Here is an 8,335-nt window from a genome sequence, read left to right as displayed (position 1 = left end):
TGTGTCAATGTTGTCATGGTTTTCAAATTTCTAATCAGTAGTGCTTAGCATTAATTTATTTCTATATTATTTAAAATAATAATAATAATAATAATAATAATAATAATAATAATAATAATAATAATAAAAATAAAAAGAAATGATAATAATAAAAAAAAATGCTGTTCCATTCCATCACTGGAAATTTCCAGAAGCTCAAAACATAATTTTTCAACAAATGAAGTGATGGACACTAAAATCTGGGAATTTATAACAGGATCTCTTGTTAAACCTGGGGATTTACCAAATGTGGCAAGTTAAATAAATCTGCCCGTGGAAAATAAAGTTGATAGTTTACTATCTGTAAGAATGCCACAACCCACTCTGGGAATTTTTTTCTGATCAAATCAGGTGGTTGTGTCCCTGGGGTTGTGTCCAGTGGGACTTTTAAAAGGGTGTTTTCTACGGATTTTTAATCTGGCCACAAGCTCTCGAGTAGTACAACAATCATGTTTGTAACTGAGCAGACATGTGGATAGCACTAAAATAGGCCAGCCTCACTCCATATGAAATGATCAGTTTGTATTGTGTTTGGGTTGTATTCATTAACAGACAAAAGACTCATTGACAAGTATTTTAAGATCCCACCTCACCCCAGGCTGACTGGTTAATTACTCAGACTATAAGAAAAAGTATATAAGCAGTTGAACCCTGCCATAATTTTTGAACTCTCAGGGGAAACGAGAAAAGTTCAAAAAATCTGAAGAATAGTTAGTTTGAATAGCCGATGGTAAATGACTGAAGGGCAAGTTGAAGGGAAATGGTTTTGAGTTCGATATAACAGGGAATTTAAAATAATCAAGTTCAAATTAGCAGGGTCCAACTAAGAGAAAATAATCTGACACAGAAAAACATGTTGCAAGGTAGTTTTTATTGGTCATGGACTCCTAAAAACACCATGTGTCAAGCTAAAGACAGTTTGCAATTCACAATTCACAAGAAACAGTCTTTCTTGTGGCAGCCATTTAAAAACGTAACTTTACCAAAATTATATACAAATACAAGATTAAGAAATGAAACATATTCTTTTAGAACAAAAATAACTCTAGGACTGATAAATGTTGTTGAAAGAGGTGAAAAAAAAAAACAAGAAAACAAAAACAAGAAAAAACAAGAACATTAATGTCCATTAATGTCCACCTCCACTCAAGAAATACATGTAGAAAACATTTTTCATGAGAACTGAGTTAACTCATCAATTTATAAAAACACGGAAAAAAATTTCCTATTTATTTTAGAAAACACTGCAACAAAAAGAAAGGAAAATCCCTCATTTATTTTGATTATTAAAATGTACAGTAAATTCTCTTTGCTGGCGCCATCATTACGTCAACAGCTTGTGCTAGTTCCTTGTCTATAATTGAGTTATACTATAGAAGTACAGCTTTAAGTGTGCACTTTCTTATTGGGAGTGTTCTAAATTATATTTAAGACAAGTATTAACCATTCATAGGTTCTGGTAAAATTATTACAAGATCACCTTGCTATCATACTATGTTTCCACATTATCTTAGCACCTGGGAGTCTAGTTAAGGATTATACAAAGTTGAACACTTCAATTTAAATATATTTACAACTGAAAGTATCCACACATGTTTGTCCAGTAATGATGCTAGTCATCATCTTCAGGTGAGAAAATATCATTTTCTTCTAGCCATGCAGCTCCTTCACGAGAAATCATGCCTCCCACGTACAAAAATGGAATCACAATGCAAGTGACTTTCACCAACCCAAAGCGTTTCTTCTCTGGCTTGGATAAAATAGCACCAGTACTTGTGCATGTAGATGCTTGCCTAATGAAAGATGATCCTTGATGATGAAGAATTTGAGCTGGACGCATCCACAACCTCAACATGTTGGCAGCCATTATTCTTCTTTCTTTTTACCTTGAAACGTCTCCTAAAACTGCAAAGTTCTTTATCTCTGATTTAAAACAACAGGTGTTGTTTTTGGCTTTACCTACTGGTGAGGGAAAACGAAAATTGTATTGATGAGATAAAGTAAAAACCCACGTGCATGTATAAGAAGCTGGATTTTAAGAACCTGTTACGTGTACATGTGTTAGACTAAGATTTGCTATATACATGTAGACCCCTAGAACCTAGAAAAATCAAGGTTCTTATACTTGGGTTTTTATGGGATGCATCGGTAGACTACTGATGCAGTTCTAAATAATGTACCAAGGTATGTGTGGGGTTCAAGACAGTACAGCCAATGCACGAATGTATTTTTTGAACATGAGATATTTTGTAACATCACACTATTTAGCTATTCTTTGTTTAGGCTGTAGTTTTACCTGGGAGTAATTCCACTTTAGGCTGGGTACTTACTCAATATTATAGGGTTACGTCATTCATCTACTGAGCATACTCAGCATAAGTCTTTGCACAAGCCACATTGGCAATAGACCATTTTACAATTGTCTGCTCAGTGACCTGGCCTTTGGATGGCAGCGAGGCTGGAGTTAGTCTCCTCCACAGCTGTTTGTTGGGATGTCACGCAACCCTTCCCCCAAAGAAACGGCTGCTCACATCCGAACAACATTCCTTTCACGAAATTAGCCAATCACCACTTCTGTTCCATTTTCAAGAACGTTTCCATGCCAAATTCGCCCTTTGAAACCTGTCCAATCAGAGAATGTTTTTTATCTTTGTATCCCATCGTGAGAGATGTCACAAATGAATGTACATATTTCCGGCTTTTGTTTAGGTCCGCCAAGAAATACTGGCGACGCTTGAACAAGCTTTCTGTGTAGCTGAAGGCTCTTCAAAGTTCAAGCTAATTATTAGAAGCTTTCAACTCAAAAATTATTGTCGAGAAGGAAGATATCTGTTTTAACTTAATAAAGGAATCAGAAAATCAAGTAGCTTCGCTTGATTTGTTGACAGCGAGTTCTGAATGCCGCTCTTTGTCCTCTTTCCTCCTGATTTCAATCTGTAGGAAGCGTTTAGCCCTTGATTGACGCTTACAATTTGACATTTCCAGAAAATATATATTCTCTTGTTAGCTGAACATAGCGATGAGTACATGAAGCACTTGTACTTAGGGCTTTCATTTACCTTCTTTTTTTCGTCCGTCATGATGGTAGCCCACGAATACCGCCTATTTTTGGTGATGTGTGGCATGAAACAAAAGCCACAAATCCCTCGCGTGTTCGCACCGCAGGCCTTTTTGTGAGAAAGCTTACGTCATTCTCACTTTGCTTTTATGTGATTGGTCTGTTCAACAGAGCGCAAACAAACCACAGACACAAAAGGAAAAGAATGGTGTTTGGATGTGAGCAGCTGTTTCTTTGGGGGGAGCGTTGCGTGACATCCCAAAAAACGGCTGCAGAGGAGACTAAGCTGGAGTTGACTTTGTTTTGATACAGACTTCATGGTTTTTGTCATGTAAATGCACCTAGTTAGCATCAGAACAACTTGTTTTACACAACAAAAGCAGTGTGGTCTGTATCAAAACAAGGTCAACTCCAGCCTCGCTGCCATCCAAAGGCCGTTTCACTGAGCTGACCACTGTAAAATGGTCTATTGGCAATTGGCATCCATTTTAATTGAAATTTATACGATCAGATATAATAAAAACTTTCAAACATACATTAGGAGTAATGATCATTCAAAAAAATGTGACAGTCTCTTGCACATTCATATCACATTACAATGTAAAAGATATTTGGATCAGGGAAGCCAGCCTTTGTTCTATAATTTTCACTTTCAAGTGGTTTGTTAGAATCTTACAAAATGAGATGCTGCATATACATAGTTAAGAAAACATTTTACATGAGTTAGCTTATTCTTTAACAAATTGAAAAAATTGCAGATCAGTGCAAAGATCAGTGACTAGCCTTAACCAACACCATGAACATGAATGAACTCGAACTACTGACAGGCTCTGTCAGACTACTTTTTAGTAAGCTTACTATGCAAAAGTCAAATTTGTGGCCTGCTAGTGTTTTTTTTGTTGCATTTACAAGATTACCTTCAAGTACCTCTTCTATTCATCTGAGGATTCGATAGATGATATAGATAAGCTAAACTTTCTTCACCGTTATTTTGCACTCAATAAAACGGAAGTCGATTGTTGGCATCAGTTCGAGAAAAGCACTCATGTATGTTATAATAATTCTTCAACAATGAAATTTAAGTATTATTATCACTTACTGAATTGGATCGACGATACACTATCTTGGAAGGGAGAAGGAAAGACTCACAATTTGGCGGAAAGGAAACGATATACAAGAGACATGTACTGAACAGAATTGATATGAGTTCTTGTTCATGTATGGTGCATGAACTGTCCATAACAATACGGATTATATAAGTGTATGCAACACAAAGCGTCTCTCCTTCATCGCCCTTCGCACTTCTATCCAATATCCCTCTACTTTCCGTTGGAAAGGACAAAATGTAAATACTTACATGAAAAACTTCCTTATTCATTAGGCGGGAGTGTATGTGTGTGCTGGGCGGGGCTGGGGGAATGGGGGGTGGCAGTTGAAAGCCGGCCAAACATTTATTTCAGGTTAAGGCCCGTGGTTCAACTCATGCAACAATTTTAATTCAACAGGTGTTCACTAGCTATCAGCAGCACTGCGCGCCTTACCCTGGCTTTTAGAAATCTAATTAATCTGTTACCAGACTACAACAATTTGTGTTCCTTCATGAAAGGGAATATGGAGAGAGATTCAAAATTCGCACCCACGAACTCTGCGCTACCGGTGCAGTGCTCAACCAACTGAGCTTTCAAGGTAACTGGAAGCAAGTCATGAATTTGTAATATACCCGTTGAGGATGAGGATATGAAAATAAATATATAAAATATACCTTTGTACTGTGGGAGAAAGATTTAAAGACAGAGATCACTTCAGTTATGTACGCAACTTTTAACAGTCGCTGTTTGCATCACGGTCTGCACCAACTAAGGGTATATTACGAACTCACTACTTGGTTTCTAAGGAACCTTATCAGGCTGAACTTGAAAAAAAATGTCACATAAATTTTCTTCACCAATTGGTCCCAGCACCAGTTTAGTTGATCTTAATTTTTCGACGATGAAGTCCGTGGCTGGTAGAGTTCTTTTTGTTTTGTCAATGTTAAGAGTCAATCAGATTCGATAATTTGATATAGTCACTGATATCATAAGACAATTAAGTGAAACCAATCTATCCTCTTAGTATTAGGGATTAATTTCATTTTATATTGAAGATCACAGATTAACCCCGACAATCGGCGACAATTTGTGAAAATCTTATTTTCAGATTAGGAAGCAATCCCGGTTTTACTTGCCTCAAAGACACCGTGAAAATGACTTCGTCTTCTCGATACCTACTTGTTATGTTTCTTCTTTCCGCTCTTTACTGTGTCCTTTGCGAGTTTCATGACTTGGAATAAGTGGGAAGCTTGAAAAGTAAGATAAAAAAATTGTACGTTCAGTTAGCCTTCCTGAATTTCGTTTTCATGATAACGGCGGCATTTTGAGTCACTTAATATTCGGAAGAAAACCAGTCAGCCGAGTTTTATGTTTCAAGCACTACCTGGTACTTTTCACTCAATTCTTGCCTTGGAAGCAGCGACTTACAGAAATTGTCTTAATTAACGTGGGCGGGCGGGAGAGGGACTAAATGTGATATTTCTGATATAATATTTTCGAATGTTACTGTTATTAAATGTGATGTTTCTGACACAGTATAAAATATGATGATTTTCTGATGTTAAATGTAATATTTCTCGCTGGTATAAGCAATACTCTGTCTAATTGGTAGTTTCTTCTGGTAGGTTTTCCATCGTAATTTTGTGGTATGGTCATGTATTGGAAGAATATTCATTCGGAGTCTAATGACGGTAGGGTGACGGCAGAGGAGATTATATTTTCAGTAGAACCATCCTTTTCAACACAGCTTTAAGACAATTTGGAGTACGCTAGGGTTGAGTTGAGCGTGCAGAAACTCATTTTATTATCTAGTGCATTAGGTGCAACAAAGCTACTCACTGACTGACTCAATGACTGACTGACTGACTGACAGACCGACCGACCGACCGACCGACCGACCGACAAACTGACTGACCGACTGACAGACCGACCGACTGACTCACTGACTCACTGACTCACTGACTCACTGACTCACTGACTCACTGACTCACTGACTCACTGACTCACTGACTCACTGACTCCCTAACTCACTGACTCACTGACTCACTAACTCATCACTGACTCACTGACTCACTGACTCACTGACCGACTGACTGACTGGCTAACTGACTGACTGACTGACTGACTGACTTACTAACTGACTGACTGACTGCCTGACTCACTGACTGTTTGACTGAATTATTTACTTATATCAGTGGCAATTCGTGGCGCGCGGTATAAAATTGCAATGTCGTTTGACACAAGTAGAAACTATTGTCCTTAACGTTAGCTAATGGAGGTTAAGGATGAAAATTATTATCTGGTCAGCAAATTCTTTTGACACGTTGTTTTTATTAACGAGATAGAAAGCTTCATAACGAGTGAATATCATTTAAAAGGTCTGAGGTTTTTCAAATTTGGACGTGATAATTAATTGCGCGTATGTGACAAGGTTTTGGAAACCAAGAAGACACAGTTTTCTGTTCATTTCCATGAAAGCAATCTATTTTAGAGGTCTTGTTGTTTTAAAACACCAATCAGATACAAGAATTTTGTTCTGAGATCAGAAAACACCTTATTTGGATATGAAACAGAAATCGCGCGCAAATGATTCTAGTTGACGTCAGTTTGACGTCAAAATATGATTTGATGAAAAGTTGTGTTGAAGACTGTGAGAGGATTTGTCGGTACGGACCAACAAAATTCACTTGTTATTAGGAAAGCAAGAGAAGTTATGGATGGCATCCAGGTACTCATTAGACTAGTTAATGCCTTTACCCATCTTAAACAGATGCCCAACTCAACCAAAATCTACTTTGCCGTGAACAAAATTATATTTTGAGGGTGCTAGCTTAATTCGAACTGTAAAATGCACTGAAAACCGATTCAAATGAAGAACAAAAGAATAAACGAGAGAACGTCGAGAAAGTCTTTAACTTCGATCAAAATTGTTTTGCTGAATGTTCTTCACACTGAACGAGTCGAAGTAAGTTTTGCAATTCATCAAACTGGCTGTAAAAGTAGCCGTAAAACAAGCCGTAAATAAAATTTGTTTGTTGTGGCACGAGCGCGCACGTATCCTTGGCAACGCGAGAAAACACACGCCATAGCCACGATCAAGTCGCCGCTTTCAGTTATTTATTTGATGCTGGAATTTAGCCCCTCTCTCATTTTATTTTTTGCGCCCTCGATTTTGTTTCCGAGTTTTCAACTTACAAGTCCCTCTTTGACAGAAACGGTGAAAAGTAAAATTATGAAGAAACGCTAAAAACGTAAGTCAGATTCCATCTTGAGCTGTTAAAACAAGGAAACTAGGCAAGTTTTATTTTCAGTATCTGTTGTCATTTCTGTTTGCTTGTAAACGCTGAAAGCGGAATACCAAATCATTTGCAGTTAACCTGTAGAATCGCACGAAATATTGCTGATAATTAGACGAGTAGGCGACTGGCCATAGGTTAGGTTGAGTTAGTGAATGGCAGTTTTACCGGTTATACATAAACTGGTTGTACCTCACTTTTACCAGTGGCAGCCTACGTGCCAGGTGCTTGAGTAAAATTCAGAATCAGAAAAAAATGGTGACATACCATTACTTTTAGCAGCTCCATAAATTGTAATTGACAAAAAAACCTGGGATTTTAAACCACTGAGTTTAAAATCTAAGCGAAGTTTAAATAAAATGACCGGAGTTGAAAATACCAATAAAAAAAGGAACTCATTTCCCTGAAACTGCGCAGTAAATGTTCTAATCATGTTGTCATGCTGAAATCACAAACAGGAAAGCATAGTATTATTTGTTTATTTGCCTCCGTCCAATTTAAGTAGTTCTCGAAATTTGTGTCACCCAATTATCTCCAAGTTGTACAGCATGTAGTCCTGAGAGGACTCAAGAAACTGGTTAGAGATTTGGTTCCGTACAAATAAAAATTGTAACGGTAGAATAGTCGGCCGTATCGCTTGAAAAGTTGGCCAACCCAGGTATTTTGCATTGAAAACAGGTTAAAAGAAAAAAGCAAATAACAACAAAACAAAATGCTTTGAAAACATGTCGTTTTTAACCCGTGAGGCTAAATCGAAACAAGCCGCTATTGTGCGAATTTTCTGATTAGCCGAAAAGAAACTGTTTTGATTCTTGCATTGAAGGTTGGGTAGTCATGAATTAACTTTGTGCAAC

General features: G+C 37.4%; 1 long non-coding RNA gene across 1 annotated transcript; it reads right to left on the bottom strand.

Moving 5' to 3' along the window:
* Nucleotides 1–893: 893 nt before the first annotated feature.
* Nucleotides 894–4,382, bottom strand: LOC110043909 (uncharacterized). The gene is made up of 2 exons (XR_002296042.2): nucleotides 4,197–4,382; nucleotides 894–2,001 (listed from the first exon to the last, which is right to left on the bottom strand). It is a non-coding gene; the product is annotated as an uncharacterized LOC110043909 (long non-coding RNA).
* Nucleotides 4,383–8,335: the final 3,953 nt, after the last annotated feature.

This window comes from Orbicella faveolata, unplaced genomic scaffold (assembly GCF_042242905.1).
Source record: "Orbicella faveolata isolate gen_17 unplaced genomic scaffold, um_ofav_v1 contig_2, whole genome shotgun sequence".
NCBI classification, from domain to species: Eukaryota; Metazoa; Cnidaria; class Anthozoa; order Scleractinia; family Merulinidae; genus Orbicella; species Orbicella faveolata.
Note: the sequence above shows the minus strand (reverse complement) of the source record. Positions and strands in the feature narration are given on the sequence as shown.